At 42.6% G+C, this 17,132-nt stretch overlaps 1 non-coding gene and 1 pseudogene across 1 annotated transcript; both read left to right on the forward strand.

Annotated features, from left to right (window-relative positions):
• On the forward strand, nucleotides 5,505–6,398 carry Gm11875 (predicted gene 11875; annotated as a pseudogene).
• On the forward strand, nucleotides 7,518–7,664 carry LOC115490055. Its single transcript, XR_003955489.1, has one exon. It is a non-coding gene; the product is annotated as a small nucleolar RNA SNORA48 (small nucleolar RNA).
• The last annotated feature ends 9,468 nt before the right edge of the window (nucleotides 7,665–17,132 follow it).

A 17,132-nucleotide genomic window follows, 5' to 3' on the forward strand; every position in this document is an offset into this window, starting at 1 on the left:
AAGTGAGATTACAGGCCTATGTCACCAGACCCAGCCAAGAATCTTGCTTTGCTTGACCAGAAGTCCCAAGTTTGGTGGCTTGAAGGGACTCCATAGATTACAGGAGTCAGTGTTGGGCTATCTCTCCTCATGGTCACTGCATTCTGATCATCCTATATTTGGATGGAAGAATAGTAGATGAAAGAATCATAAGCCATGAATTACTGAGAACCATAAAACATTTCATTTTACTTAAATCTTTCATTTCCCATGAAGTATTCAGGTCAATCCTGGATATTGACACATGAAGCAAAAAGGTTACAAAACTACATCAAGGCAACCCAAAGCTAGATGCAGTGTAACAAGACATGATGCTAAGACATGAATGTATACTTTCCACATTCTATAAGTATGTTCCTAAGAGCCAAGCAACATTTATCTTTTAAGTAGTTCCACCAAATGTATCAGAACTACTCAACTCTTTTCCAACCATGTTGCAATTTTAAACTAGTCTTCAACTAAAATCAGTCACTTTGCCAAACTAAATTCCTTTTTAACAATTAATTTTAAAAGATTACACAAGAAGTCAGTGTACCAACCCCCATCCACCAGATTTACAAACTATCACCCATCTCTGGAGGAAAGAGAGTGCACACTTGCCATTCTGATATTCCTTCTTGTCTCCTGGCCATGAACCAGTATCTACTGCTGAAGGCAGCTCAAGGGGCCTTTTGTTTGTTTATTTGTATCTGCTAGAGGCAGGGCCAGAGGGTCTCGATATATAAAAGTATCTCACACTCAGAAGGAGGCCCTCGGGCTTTTTTGTACCCATAGATATATGCAAAGAAGCTTAAATAAGCGTGGGAACACAACAACTGGAGATCTAAATTTGCCATAAGGCAAGACCTAACACAGATTTTTCTGGTTTGCCAAAGACAGATGGAATAGCAGCTTAGCCAAAGGGTCTCCTGAGCTATTCTCTCCATTGTAGGCACACAACTGAGACAGTAAAAACACAAAGAGGTGGTGCTCAGGGAAGAAGTGTCTCCTTAAGAGCCAGGCCCTCTGCTGCTCACTATTCTCATCAAAAAATGGTGGAGTGGGGGGATGGAGGTAAAATATTTCTAGGGGTCAGACATGCTCCGTGGCTACCAGTCTTCACCCTCTGCAAAAAAAAAAAAAAAAAAAAAAAAAAAAGGCAGCTGGAAAAATGACAGCCAAGACTTTTTAAAGCCAAGACTTTAAGCTAACACCACTTAAAAACACAAATCTCTCTTACCCTTTAGAAAATATCTAGCAGCAACTCACTGGATACAGCTAAGGCAGAAGCAATAGAAGGAAGGAGCCATGGGGATAGTTTCCATCTGAGTAGATCAGCTCCACTCTCATCTACAGAGCAAGCAGTCTCTGTTACTCTCAGGGATGCAAACATGGGGGAGAGGATGTTTATTGAAATACTCTGACTCAGCAAGAAAATGTTTATAATCCTTGAATTGTCGCCATGGGTGCGAACGAGAATGCTCAATGGGCCAGGGCTTGCTATAAAAGCCCTATAACCTCAGTTTAAATTCCAACCACAGTGTACAGGCTGTGCATTGGAGGTATGTGCCTGTAAAGCCAGGGTGGCAGAAGTAGGTGGGTCCCACCTGGCTTTTGACTTGCCAACCCAGCTGAAATGGGTTCAGTGAGAGAGAGGAAATCTCTAACCTGCACACAGACATTCAAGGGTGGACACTCATGTACACTCATGTGCATGTACCACACACACACATGCATCACACATGCACACCAGAGTTATAATATTACAACAAATGAATAATGGTAAGCAGAGAAGAGCATTTTCTCAAAATGACTTCCATGCAGGAAGTAAGATGAGATGTGACTCCGCTGCTTTGGATCCAGCAAGGAGATGAACGCACAGGACCCTACATTCTATTTTTTCCACTATATTTATAAAATACTATACAAACAACATTTTGGTTATTTTGTATTTGTATATTTTTTCATTTTTCTTTAAGAAATATGTCACTACTTTAAATGGCATATGAACAATGTGCATTTTAAACCTTTGATCTAACCTCTGAAGTATATCTCAATGCCGGAGGGGGTAGTGCACAGCTGTAATCTGTTGAGGTTTGGTTTGAGGCAGGAGCATGAAGAGAGAGAGGCCACCATGAAGTATGTAGGAAGACAAAGAGAGAGTGGGAAGTGGTGGAGGAGGTATGGAGGCAGAATGACAGAAGGAAAATAATCTGATTAAAACAAGAACGTATTCCTATGTGGTTATTGTCATAACCCAGTTCTCAGCAGACATCTAAGGAGTAATGTTAGCCAACTCCACGTTCAGGAAAGTTTCCAAAAGAATTCAGAGAGGTTTTATTGTGACAGAATTCTGAGTATTTTTAACAATATGAATTTGAGTGACATTTTCATTGCTATGGGAGAACCGAGAATCATTCCCTTGCTACTCATTGTTGACAAAGGCAAACATTCCCAAGAGTGTCCCTCTTCTTTTGGGGTCCACTCTTGTAAACTGAGAAGCAAATGTATTTCAGTCTGTTCTTAGCATATGTTTAATCACAAGGAAAACCTCCCACCTTCCCCTGTCTCTTCCAGCCCACGTATATGCGTGTACACACTGTAAACGTAACATCTGATCTTCCCCCCTGTTCCATTCTGGTGAAAGTTACCAATTCTAAAGTCTTTCTCAAGCTACTTCCATTCATACCATTTAATTGAAAAGGGGTTTTACAATTTAATGATATACAATACAATACTTTCTTTTAGCCCAACAACCAAAATGTTGTGGTTTTGTAGGCAGTTAATGACACAAAATTCAAAATTAACTCTAAAAGTAAATATTTGGAGAGAAGTATATAATAAAAACAGATGAATCTCTGTGAGTCTGAGGCCAGTCCCATCTACACAGTGTGTGCCTGAAGACTACACAGTGAAACGCTGTCTTAAGAAAGAAAAAAAAAAAAAACTTACCCCTCTATTACCTAAATTAGTTCCCCAAACTCCCTTCTAATACACTGGAAGCCACGATTTCAGCAAACGGATTTGGAAGAAACACAAAAATAAAATTTACTCCATCTTTTAAACATCCCATGAAGTTCCTCTAGTAAATTACATAGGCTACTTATGTCACCCAAATTAAGTTTGTAAAGCACAATTCAAGCAAGGCACTATGTATTGTATGTTTTGAGCCAGAAAAGGATCACGAGTTTACCTCAAGTTTTATGCCCTTGGCTATGACAATTCCATGGCCAAGCCTGAGAAGTAGAAGAGATTTAGAATGCACATGTGGTGCAAAAGAACTGGAAATATCTGATAGCTCCATTGACTCTACTTGCACAAAGGACTCCAAGGGAAGCACCCAAATGTAAAGGACCAGTGATTTCGAGAGGACGTGGAAATGGTTCTTGTTATCAAGCTATAGATTAGGACTGAATTACAAACCTACAAAAGAAACCATACAACTCACTAGAAAACCTGACCAAACTCCTAATAAGAAAAAAACTTCACCTAAGAAGCAACACTAGTGCTTAAATGTGCCTAGGACACCAAGTTTATGGAGATGTAAGCAAAAGCTGACTCTGGAAGCATAATGCTCAGCAAAATAGCCACTGTGTCCAAATCCAGGAAAGGTAGCATTATTCTAATGTGCACAGGTTTGCACAGCATCCTTCTCTCTGCAGAAGTAGGCTCAGGTGGTGAATGGTGTCAGTGGCTCTAGCCATGGTCACATTAAAGGAAGAAAGACAATGGGATATCTACTAACATTTTGAAATTGCTACCTATTTCTTACAAAGAAATGGGGGCGGGGTGGCTGTTATACCTCAGCAATTCTTTTGAAAGATTCACACCTATTCTTCATTTCTTTCTAAGCCTTGCTAACTCTATCTCTTCTGTTTAGCTCTTGGAAGACAATGAAGGGCTGTGGCAATAGCTCAGTAGGTAAAGTACCCACTGCTCAAGCATGAGGAACTGAGTTCAGGTCGTCAGCACCATGTAGAAAGCCAAGCTTGGGATGCATTCCTGTAGACAGCCCTGAGGAGGCCAAGGGTTTGCTGGAAGATCCCTGGAAAGAGGGGATCCCTGGAGCTCTCTCGCCATTTAGTCTTTCCAAGTCAGTGAACCCCATGTTCAGTGAGAGACCCTATCACCCTGTGATGATCTTGCCAAGTGTCTTAGTCAGGGATTCTATTCCTGCACAAACATCATGACCAAGAAGCAATTTGGGGAGGAAAGGGTTTATTCAGCTTACATTTCCATACTGCTGTTCATCACCAAAGGATGCAGGACTGGAACTCAAGCAGGTCAGGAAGCAGGAGCTGATGCAGAGGCCATGGAGGGATGTTCTTTACTGGCTTGCTTCCCTGGCTTGCTCAGCCTGCTCTCTTATAGAACCCAAGACTACCAGCCCAGAGATGGCACCACCCACAAGGGTCCTTTCCCCCTTGATCACTAATTGAGAAAATGCCTTACAGCTGGATCTCATGGAGGCATTTCCTCAACTGAAGCTCCTTTCTCTGTGATAGACACAAAACTAACCAGTACACCAAGGAAGTGGAAAGGGCTCTTGCAACAACAGCACTTCTCCCTGAGGGTTTGTACAATTAACAGTGGATCACAGGGAGAGGGAGATTTTCTTCAGTGTCACACTGGTAAGGTGCCCAAGTTCCTGTAAGTCTGACCCACACTCAAGTAAGCAACTCTAGTGAAATTCATTTAGTTGCAGAAGGACAAGAAAGAAAGCCTAAAAGGTAGATATGAGGCTAGTAGGAAAGAAAACAACAGGAGTAAGTGGAGAGTGAGAGAGTAAATGAGACCAAAATATATTATGTACATGTATCAATATAGCATAGTGAACATTATTATGTACAATTAATATATGCTGACAAAACTATTTCAAACTAAATAAGTAATGTGGAAGACTATAAAGAAAGACATCAATATCAACCTATGGGTTCCACGCAAAGGCATCCATAGACACATGCATATAAACATACCTCACTAACATTTTTGGGATTTAGAGAGGGAGTGGGGAGGGAGGGAGGGAGGGAGAGAGGGAAGGAAGAAGGAAGAGAGGTATGGAGGGAAATAGAGAATGCAAAATAGAACTGGAGCATGGAATTCCCCAACATTACTTATACAAGGGGATAGATCAATTCAAAAGCATCGGACACGTATTATCCTGGCAGAAAACCCTGCTCTGTGCAATCACTGACATATGGTGCTGATCAGATCACCTCTATCCACTGTCCTTCTGTTTATTAATCACCTATTGCCTGCTCAATACAGGCAAATATCAAAACAGTAAGATTGTAAAGGGTAACATAAAAAGACTTAAGCAAATGCATGGTCTAGAAAACTTAAAGTATAGTTATAGATGCAAGGTGTAACAAAATACACTGAGTATTAAATAATCTAATCATCACGAACTCCAAGAAGGTAAAGAAGTTCTTTTTGAGAATTAAATGCAAAAACCATAAAAATTACAATAGAGAGCTCTCTTGAACCACTCCTTTGCAAGGTAAGCTTGGCATGTGAGTCGGGTGTGGTCCAGGACTACTCTGCTCTGTACCACTAGTTGGTTTTCCTGTCAAGATGCCTAAGGAAGTGCACCATGGAGAGGGAGAGGGAGAGACCTTTGCCTTCCAGGCAGAAATCTCTCAGCCCATGTCCTTTATCATCAATACTTTCTATTCAAATAAGGGAATCTCTCCTTCTGGAGTTGATCTCTAATGCTTCTGATGCCTTGGACAAGATAAGAGTGGGAGCACACAGTGACTTTAGTGAACACAGGCATTGCCATGATCAGGGGTGACCTCATATGTAAGTTGAGAATCATTGCTATGTCTGGCATGAAGGTGTTCATGGAGGCTCTCCAAGCTGGTGCAGGCATCTCCAAGACTGGCAGTTCGGTGTTGGATTCTATTCAGCATATCTAGTGACAGAGAAAGTGGTTGTGATCACAAAGCACAATGATGATGAGCAGTATGCCCGGGGATCTCCTGCTGGTGCATCCTTCACAGTTTCTGCAGACCATGGTGAACACATGGACTGAGGTACCAAAGTGATCCTTCACCTCAAAGATGACCAGGCAAACTACTTAGAGGAGAGGAGGGCCAAGGAAGTGGTAAAGAAACACTCATAGTTCATAGACTATCTTATCACCCTCTACTTGGAGAAGGAACGAGAGGAGATCAGTGAGAATGAGGCAGAGGAAGAGAATGGTGAGAAAGAGGAAGAAGATACGGATAATGAGGAGAAGCCTAAGATTGAGATGTGGGATCAGACGAGGAGGATGACAGTTAGCAAAGATAAGAAAAAGAAAATGTTTAGGGACACACACATTGATCAGGAAGAGTTGAATAAAACTGAGCCTATTTGGGCCAGATCCCCCTCATCACTTTAGGGTGATAAGAATGCCTCTTCCTAACACATTCACAAAGGAACTCACACAATATGTACTCACTGATAAGTGGATATTAGCCCAAACCCTAGGATACCCAAGATATAAGGTACAATTTCCTAAACACATGAAACTCAAGAAAAATGAAGACTGAAGTGTGGACACTATGCCCCTCCTTAGAAGTGGGAACAAAACACCCATGGAAGGAGTTACAGAGACAAAGTTTGGAGCTGAGATGAAAGGATGGACCATGTAGAGACTGCCATATCCAGGGATCCACCCCATAATCAGCATCCAAACGCTGACACCATTGCATACACTAGCAAGGTTTTATTGAAAGGACCCAGATGTAGCTGTCTCTTGTGAGACTATGCCGGGGCCTAGCAAACACAGAAGTGGATGCTCACAGTCAGCTAATGGATGGATCACAGGGCTCCCAATGGAGGAGCTAGAGAAAGTAGCCAAGGAGCTAAAGGGATCTGCAACCCTATAGGTGGAACAACATTATGAACTAACCAGTACCCCAGAGCTCTTGACTTTAGCTGCATATGTATCAAAAGATGGCCTAGTCGGCCATCACTGGAAAGAGAGGCCCATTGGACACGCAAACTTTATATGCCCCAGTACAGGGGAATGCCAGGGCCAAAAAGGGGGAGTGGGTGGGTAGGGGAGTGGGGGTGGGTGGGTATGGGGGACTTTTGGTATAGCATTGGAAATGTAAATGAGCTAAATACCTAATAAAAAATGGAAAAAAAAAAAGAATGCCTCTTCCATGGAAGAAGTAGATTAGGGGACCCCCCCACCTGGCTTTCTGCTCCTGTCTAGAGGATCTTATCTATCCTATCCTTGTGCCTTAAGGCAGGAAAATCCCCTCCTACAGAATAGCAGAGTTAGGTATTATGTATTGTGGGGTTCTTGTTTGCTTTATTTTGTTCTAAAATTAAAAGAATACAAACTAAAGGAGATGAAGTTTTGTACAAACAAAACTTATAATAGAAAGGCATTTATTTACTGCTGGAATACCTGGTCTTATAAAAACATCGCTATGTTCTCATATTCCATAACTCAAGTGAAAAACGGGAGAGGGAAAGAAGGTGAGAAAAATAAACAGCTGCCTTCCTCCTGCCGACAATGGGCAAAGAAACACTTTGTTGGTGGTCGTGTTCTTACATCAGTCAGGGGCAGAGCAGATGGCAGTCCTTTGTTCACCCTAGCTTGATGCCTGACTTAGTGGACAAAGCTATTTTATGCCTAGGACTCATAAAAATCAAATCAAATCGAGACAGTGTAGCACAGGAAGATGAAGATACACAGAGACCTGTGTTCTACCATGCCATGTGGTGCTGGTGGGAAAAGGCACACACAGACCTGCCCTCCACCTCACAGAACAGGCCAGGCTGTAGGCACACACCTGCTGCCACACCACACAGCATGGATGAAGGATATCACCCAGGGCTCTGACAGCCATGTGGCCAGCCTGCAGCAGAAGCAAGAACAATATGCAAAATTTGGTGGACAAATGTGAAAGAAAGAGAAGTGCAGCAGTTTGAGCATTATGAAGAGAGTCAGAGAGGGGTAGTCTGGCCAGCCCTGCCACCTGGGGCCACTCTGAGGTCCCAGCCAAAGCTGCCAGTAAGGGCAATGTCTGGGTCTGGGTCTATACAGCCAGTATTGATGTCTGTGGCACCTATCACCACTAGAGAACATGGGGATATCCCTAGCTATGGCAGCCATGGGGACCACACGTATGTCCAGGGGCTCTGCAGAACTGGCCCTGCCTCTCACTGGCTGTGGCACTTTGGAGATCTGACCACCTCTCACCAGTCACAGTACTCAGACCCTGCACTTCACACAAGCAGCCCAGTGGAGCTGTCCCTGGTAGTGGGGTGTGAATAAGCTGGCCCTGAGTGTGTGAGAGTGGGAAAGCTGACTACAGAGTCCAGAAAGCTGCCCAGAGTGTCATAAACTGCCACTCCTCTGCCAAGAAATGGCCTGGGGTAAGGGGGGCCCTCTAACCCCTTGCCAATGGAGGCAGTCAGAAGAACTGGCCTCGGGGATCTTGAGAGTGGGTGAGCTGACCCTGCACCCTTACTCTCTGTAGTCCTCAGGGCAACACAGTGGAGCTGGTCCCTGATGGCACAGGTGAGTCAGTCCCGGGGTGTGAGCATGAGAGAACTGGCCCAGCCCCTCATAGGCTGAAGCACTTGTGAGAGTGGGCCCTGCACCTTGACTGGGCAGCACAGTGGACCTGGCTCTGGAGCATGGGTACAGGTAAGGGGGTCCTGATGGCATGAGAGCAGGAGAGCTCCCTGCCTCCTGCTGATGGTAGCATTGGGTGACCTATCGGGAGCAGTGCTGGAGAGCTCACCATAGTGGTGCAGATGAGGGAGATCTGGCACACTGACCAGCTCAGATACCACCCAGGCCAAATCCAAGGCTCTGACTTAGCCCACCCCAAAATCTGTATCATCTGTGAATGGTTGGGATGCATGAAGGGGCCAGTTTTGCAGTTCCAAATCTGAGGGTCCCCATGACACAGGGCAACAACACGGTAACCAGGAGGAATCCCAGTGAAGATCTAATATTGATGGTGTCACAGAAGCCAGAGGTCTCAAACCAGAGACCAATGACTCATTGCAATAAACATTTGCAAGTGAAGATGTGTGGACAGAGGGCTAGACTGTGGGACATACTGTGACATATTACAGCTTCCACAATGAGATGGTTTTCTATGCTTTGGGGTGTGTGTGTGTGTGTGTGTGTGTTCATTTAGCAGAGAGAGATAGCAAGAGCAAGGGTGGATATGAGAGGACGAGGAGATAAGTGGAGCTAGAATGCATAATGTGAAACTCACAAGGAGACAATAAAAAGCTTTGGAAAAAACAGCTGGTTCAATGTGGAACAATAAGAAAGGGTTTTCTGAAAGGCTGAGTCTGAGTTAAGTTTGCACAGAACATTCTAGAGTGAGAGACTGGAAAGCAATACTGTGTCCTGAGCACAGAGCAGACACTTTGTGGTGTTCTAGAGGCAGCTATGAAGAAGGCAATGGATAGAACTGTGAGGAGCGGGTGTGGCGGCAGCCCCAAAGGTGCCAGGGACTGCAGCTAAGTCGTATGACTTGCACCTGACTTCCTCATATAAGCCACAAACATCTTGAGAGCTGTGCAGGTGTACCAGGATACTGGTGAATCCATTTTGATGGAGATATGCCCCTGCTGCCCTGATTAGCTGAAGCTGCGTGCCTGGTAAGGTGGTGTGGCCTGCTGTGCGTGGATGGGAACTGAGAGTATAAAAGAGTGAGAGGCCCAGGGTTCGAGGGAGATATAAACAAGAAGAAACAGGACTGAATAAACGTGTGCAGAAGGATCCTGTTGCAGTGTCGTTCTTCCTGGCCAGTTGGGCACGCGCAATATAGAACCAAGCAGGGAAATATTCAAGAAGAAGAGGGAGTTGTGAAATGTGAGGCTGCAAAACTAAGTCCTTAAGCACCAACTCCAGAAGCACTGAACTAGCAATTCCAATTATTTAAAAAAAAAAAAATAAATAAACCTTCAGACATCATCTAAGATAAATTCAAATCAAGACAACAAAACATTCATGTGTTTTAGGCTGAGCCCTAAAGCCTTAGCCAGGAATTTTCCTGCAGGAGAATGAAAATTTCCTATCTCTCATGAAGAGTACCGATTCAAAGTATCCTACTTACAAAGACAACACTGTTCTATTATTGACTCTGGAGATGTTTAAAGAAGTTAAGATGTCATTCCTCCTCCATGTCAGGCTCTAAGGATAGACTGATGTTTATTTCACTGATACTCAGACAAGATGGCGTTTATCAGTTCCAAGGTTAAAATCACTTTCATCCAGCAAATTCCTAAAAATGGAGTTTGTTTAAACAAGCACTTTACTTTGGCAAGAAAAATGTCTGCATGACTCCCTCTAAGTTGCTGTCAATAAGACTGGAATTGATGTCAAGGTTTGATATTAGTGTCAAATCCAGAAGGTACACCAACCTTACAAGGTGAAAAACTCAAGCAGACTTTAGCCAAAATGTATAAGGTTATGGCACTTATCATTTTGTCATTTCCCTGGTAAAAAATTGTTCCTAACTGGAGTATGTCCGTGTTTAGCATTCTTCCTAAATTTGAAAAAAAATCAAAGAAAGTTTACAAGGTAATTATAAGGATTTTTTTATTATTATTCTTTATTGTTTGTTCATAAGATGTCACATAGCAAGACAGGAAAATCCATCTTCGTTGCAGATAGTTCCAATATTCCTACAAAACAAATCACTCCCTGGACTATTGTATAATATTGACTATTGGGAGCAGGGATCAAATAGTCACTGTACTGTCAATAGAGAGAATTCCAAATTATGAAGGAGTTCCCTTCTGGTTGCAGACTGATTAGCAGAATCCTCACCTCTACTAAATAAAGGTCAGTAGCACCTTCCCTTCCCAGTTATACAACCAAAATCATCTCCAGACATTGCAGCACACCACAGAGAGAGAGAGAGACAGAGAGAGAGAGACAGAGACAGAGACAGAGACAGAGAGACACAGAGACACAGAGACAGAGACAGAGACAGAGACAGACAGAGACAGAGAGACACTTTCCTGAAGTGAAATTTTTTCTATTGAAAGCCATATAAAGCCATACACACACACACACACACACACACACATATATATATATATATATATATAAACTTAGATTCTAAACTATTCTGGGCCAGCATTCCAAGCATATTTTTAAAGTGATGGTCGCTGTCCTGGCTTCTGTCCATGTGAAATCTGCTGTTTGTTACGATCTCTTCAGAGGAAAGTGTGAATGCCCTGTTTCTTGACAAATGACTTTAATTATTAGATTGTACCACAATGTGTATCAAAGTACCAGGGCAAAGCCTTAGCGCTGCTGTCAAGACAACCGATGCCTCTCCAAGCAAAGGAAAAATCAAAGACTTGTAGGATGCCAGTTGAGTAGAAGCTGAAGCCAAAGGAGAGGGCTGTGGCCACGTCTGAGCACCTGGTACTTTGTGGAGGAGCTGAATACTCAAGAAAATTGAGACTTCAAATGAGTTTCCACCTAACAAGCTGCAATTTTGTCTCATTGGGGGGAGAGGGGAGAACAAGTTGGAGAAGAAACCAGGGGAAAATTCAACTGACAGTCCATTTGCTAATTCAGTGAGGAGTTCAAGACAGTCTTCAGAATGCCGCAAGACAAAAGTGTCATTATCCGTAATTACTGCTTACCAGTAGCACGGATTGATAACAAGCTTCCTCACCAATCTTACCCTGCCATTATGAGAAGAGGCGATTAAACTAATTAACAAATCAACTTTTCTGTGGAACGTTGGACTCAATAGCAGAAAATAATGAAAAAAAAAAAGGCTAGCTTATTTGGAGAGACGAGATGAAATAGAAATCTGCAGCGAAAAGTGCTATGGACAGAGAGCTAAAATAACCAGCAAGTGTATACATTGTAGCAAAAAAAAAAAAAATCAAATGAGCCTCAGGAATTTTGAGACCATATGATCAAAGCCACACTTAAATTGAAAATGTTTTCTCACATGGATTGTGCATACTCTCGCACGTGTACAAAAACAAAATATAAAATAGTAGCTCATTTACAGAGAAGTTAGACAGTCCACAACTTCACACATCTTGGAAACTAAAAAACAACCACAAAAATCATACTCTTTGCTATGAAGTCATTTTATAAGAAGAGGGGGACACACTCCTCTCAGCACCCCCATTCGGCAGTGGAGAATGCCTAGACAGCCCCTGGCAATCAATCGCTGTGCCAGCCAGAACTATCTCTAGTCTGAGGCCTAGCACAGGTGTTCCATAAGTGTGCTTGATAGTTTTATGTTAATTTTATACAATCTAAAGTCAGCTGAAAGGAGTGAACCTTAGTTAAGAAAATGCTTCCATAAGATCAGGCTGTGGGCAAACCTGGAGGGTATTTTCTTATTAGTGATTGAGAATCAGGGGCAGCCCCCTGTGGGTGGTGTCATCCTTAGGCTGGTGGTCCTGAATTCTCTAAGGAAGCCATGATTAGCAAGCCAGTAAGGAGCACCCTCCAGGCCTCTGCATCAGCTCCTGCCTCCAGGTACCTGCTCTGTTTGAGTTTCTGTCCTGAGTTCTCTTGCTGCTGAGCAGTGATAGAGAAATGTAAGACCGATAAATCCCTTCCTCCCCAAGTTGCTTTTTTGTCATGGTGTTTCATCTCATCAATAGAACCCTAACCAGAACAATAAGCATCCATGGTAATTCAGGTTAGTAAAGTCTCCATGGCTACCGACCACCTAAAACATGGCCAGTGAGATGTGAAAATGCATTTTTAATTTAATTTCAATCAACTTTAACTTAAAAACTGATACTCATTTCAATTACTGGAAAACATAAATATGTATGGAACAACAAGTATTTATTCAGGCATAAATTTTATAAAATCAAAATGGAGGGAATCTATAAAAATAAAACCTTAGTGTTTAAATTTAATTAAATTAAACATCTAAATATCTGCTAATTAAAATAAATATATCAGATCTCAAAGGCTTGGTATGAAACAATATAAAATATATCATTAACATATACTCACTACATGTTAATATATTTTGAATTAAATATAATGTATTATTAAATATAAATACCTTTTTCTTTTTTAATTGTTTTATTTATATTCCAAATTTTGCTCCCCTTCCCAGTCCCCCCTCTAAGAGTTCTTCATTCCACCCCCTCCCCTTTGCCTCTTAGACAGTACTCACTACCCCATCCCCCAACCCCTCATTCACCCACCACCCGTCTCATGCCCCCCCCTTCACACCCCTTTTCTGTGGCATCACGTATCTACAGAATTATGTGCATCTTCTCCCACTGAATCCAGACAAGGCAGTCCTCTGCTACATATGTGCAGGGGGCCTTGGTCCAGCCCATGTATGCTCTTTGGTTGGTGGCTTAGTCTCTAGGCACTCCCAGAGGTGGGAAGTTTGAACCAGTCCCTTATATGCTGCCTAGTTGATGGCTTGGTACCTGGGAGCTCCCAGGGGTTTGAGTTAGATCATATTGTTGTTCTTCCTATAGGGTTGCAATCCCCTTCAGCTCCTTCAGTCCTTCCCCTAACTCTTCCATAGGGACCTCTGACCTCAGTCCAATGGTTGACTATAAGTATCTGCTTCTGTCACAGTCAGCTGCTTGGTAGAGTTTCTCAGAGGACAGCTGTGCTAGGCATGGCATCAGTAGTAGTATTGGGGGTTAGTACCTGTGCATGGGATGGATCTCAAATTGGGCCACTATCTGGATGGCCTTTCCTTCCATCTCTGCTCCATATTTGTCCCTGCATTTCTTTTAGACAGAAACAATTCTGTGTCAAATTTTTGAAGGTAGGTTGGTCCCCATCCCTCCACTGAGCACCCTTTCTATCTACGGGAGGTGATCTTTGATGGAAGATGTTCCATCTTCCCACTGTTGGGCATTTTGGCTAAAGTCATCCCCATGGAGTCCTGCCTGAGAGTCTCTCACCTCCCGGGTCTCTGGGATTTTCTAGAGATTCCCTCTCACCCCCACAGCTGCATATTTCTGTTCATTCTTCCTCTAGGCTTCTCTCCTGTCTACCCAATACCTGACCCTGCCCTGCTTTTCCCCTCCCAACCAGATCTCCCCCTCCTTCTGCCTTCCATGATTATTTTGTTTCCCCTTCTAAGTGGGATTGAGGTATCCACACTTGGGCCTTCCCACTTGTTGAGCCTCCTACATTCTGTGAGTTGTATCATGGGTATTCTGTACTTTTTGACTAATATCTACTAATCAGTGAATATACACCATGCATGTCCTTTTGGGTCTGGGTTACTGTCTTAGTCGGGGTTTCTATTCCTGCACAAACATCATGTCCAAGAAGCAGTTGGGGAGCAAAGGGTTTATTCAGCTTACACTTTCCACATTGCTCTTGATCACCAAAGGATGTCAGGACTGGAACTCAAGCAGGTCAGGAAGCAGGAGCTGATGCAGAGGCCATGGAGGGATGTTATTTACTGGCTTGATTCTCCTGGATTGCTCAGCCTGCTCTTATAGAACCCAAGACTACCAGCCCAGTGATGGTTCCACCCACAACAGTCCCTTCCCCCCTCTATCACTAATTGAGAAAATGCCTTACAGCTGCATTTCCCCAATTGAAGCTCCTTTCTCTGTGATAACTCCAGACTGTGTCAAGTTGACACAAAACTAGCCAGTACAGTTACCTCATTCAGGAATGATACTTTCTAGTTCCATCCATTTGCCTGCAAAATTCATAATGTCCTCATTTTTAATAGCTGAATGGTATTCCATTATGTAAATGAACCACATTTTCTGTATCCATTCTTCGCTTGACAAAAAGATCCCGGAGAGTGGTGGTGCACACCTTTGATCTTAGCACTTGGGAGGCAGAGACAGATGGATATCTGAATTTGAGGCCATCTTGGTCTACAGAGTGAGTTCCAGGACATCCAGGGCTACACAGAGAAACCATGTCTTGGAAAAAAAAAATGAGAAGAAGAAACTGATAACAATCAGAAATGACGTCAATAAGGAGAAAAAGAAAAAGAAATGCAACAAAACACAATTATCCATGAGTACATATAAATCAGGGATACTTATTCCCATTTCAGTGGTACCTGAGTATCTGTTGTAATGTAGTGTAACTCCTTCAGTATGTATTTATCATGTACCAAAAGCTTAAAATATATGTGCATTCTGAGATGATGTAATCACAATATGTATTACTTCATGTACTTATCAATTTTGTGGTGAGATAGTAGATTTAAAGTATACTCTCTGATTTAGTTATTTTCATAAGTATGGCACACTCTTATTAACAAGAATAACTTCTGTGGTTTGAATATGAAGTGCCCCCCCACCAGACTCTTGTATTGAAAACTTGGTTCCTGGCTAGAGGCATCATTTTGGAGACGGTGGAAACTTTAGGAGATGGAATTGTAGCTGAAGAAAATACATCACAAGAGGGGTCCATTTGAAAATGTTTACCTCTTCTCTTTTTCTTCTTTCTCTGCTTTCATCTGCATACGAGCAGCCTCTGTGGCATGCCCCTGCATCTGTGAGAGTCCAGCCTCATCATTTGCTCAGAACCAGAGCCAAGGGCTATAAAATGAAAGCTCTGAAATTATGAGCCAAAAGTTTTATTCCTCTCCTGAAGTTGTCTCTAGAAGGCATTGTTTCAATGTTGAAAACACTAATAGAAATTTGTTACTGTCGGTATGACCATTGTTCTGATTAAACCTGACCATTGGTCACTAAACCTTTGGAACATATTTGTGGAGGGAATTGGGCATTGGATGGAGAATTGGGGTAGCAAAAGCCTAAAATTCTCTGGGCAGAGCTTGGGTGATTTGGTGGGAGCTTAGCAGACCAGAATGCCAATAAGAAGGCTGGCAGCAAAGACTGTGACCATGAAGTTTCAGGTGTACTGGAGGATATCCCTCTTATATTGTGTCAAAGAACTTGTCTACACTTTACTTATGTCCTGAGACTTGGTGCTGAGGCTGAGTGAAAGGTGATTGTCTAACTGGTCTGGCAGAACCAAGTTCAATGCAGTTCAGTACTCAGGATATGACATGATTATCATTACCTGCTTTTAGCCAGGTGTATTTGTTGTCTACATGACACAACCTAGAATCAACCCCTATTGCTCTAAAAGGACAGTGTGACTTGGGAGAAAAAAATTGAGCAGAGAGACTTGCAGTTTGATTTGGAAATTTAATGTGAACTTGAGACTAAGGAAATCATGATGTTTGAAGAAATTAGTACCATTAAAAAGAAGCCCAAAAATCTGGCAGTGGTGCCTTTAATCCCAGCACTCAAGAGACATAGGCAGGTGAATCTCTGTGAGTTCAAGGACAGTTTGGTCTACAGAGGGAGTTCCAGGACAACCAGAGCTACACAGAGAAACCCTGTCTCAGAAAAGAAAAGGAGGAGGAGGGGGGGAGGAGGAGGAGGAAGAGGAGGAGGTAAAGGAGGAGGAAAAGGAGGAAGAAGAGGAGGAGGCAGCCTAAAATACTTTTCATTGGAACAACAGAAAGGATGCCTCAAAGGCATTTTAGAAAATGGCAAAACCCCATGAATTACTAACTGAAGGGGAATGAGAGTGTAGACTCATTTGAGAGGCTCTCCTTTGAGAAAAGAGCATGTCTGAGTCACCTCTTGAGTTCATCATGCTTACACAGGACTACCTAGGAAGCTGTCTCTCCAAGATTCAGCAACCCACATGCGAAGCCATTATTCAAGAATTCCAAATACCATTCAGATTTGCAGTAGTCTTTGGCACTGTTCATGGGATGTGAGTTTTGTAGGCATCCAGAATCCAAAAATTAAGGAGCAATGGAGACAGAAAGGCTAGATTCCAGGCATGGTGCTACAAGATGTAGTGTTGGATCTATGGGGTCTCAGCCCTTCTCTGGTAGAATCTCTTCTTCCTTTTCTCCTCATACTCTCTTTTAGAATGAGACTATTCATTTTGTAGAATTGCTTCTTAAAATAATATCAATTTCTTTTGATTTTTCAGGTGGTTGCTTCTAAAAGGTTAGTTTGAGTATAAAAAAAAATAAATTTAAACTTGGACTTCTGAATATTATTAAAACCACTAAAGATTGGGGCTAAAGACATAGCTGCTGGTGTAGAAGGCCTGAAATCACTTTGTGGCACTCACATGGTGAGTCACAGCCATCCTAACTTTGGTTTCT

Source organism: Mus musculus, chromosome 4 (genome assembly GCF_000001635.26).
Source record: "Mus musculus strain C57BL/6J chromosome 4, GRCm38.p6 C57BL/6J".
In the NCBI taxonomy this organism is placed as follows: domain Eukaryota; kingdom Metazoa; phylum Chordata; class Mammalia; order Rodentia; family Muridae; genus Mus; species Mus musculus.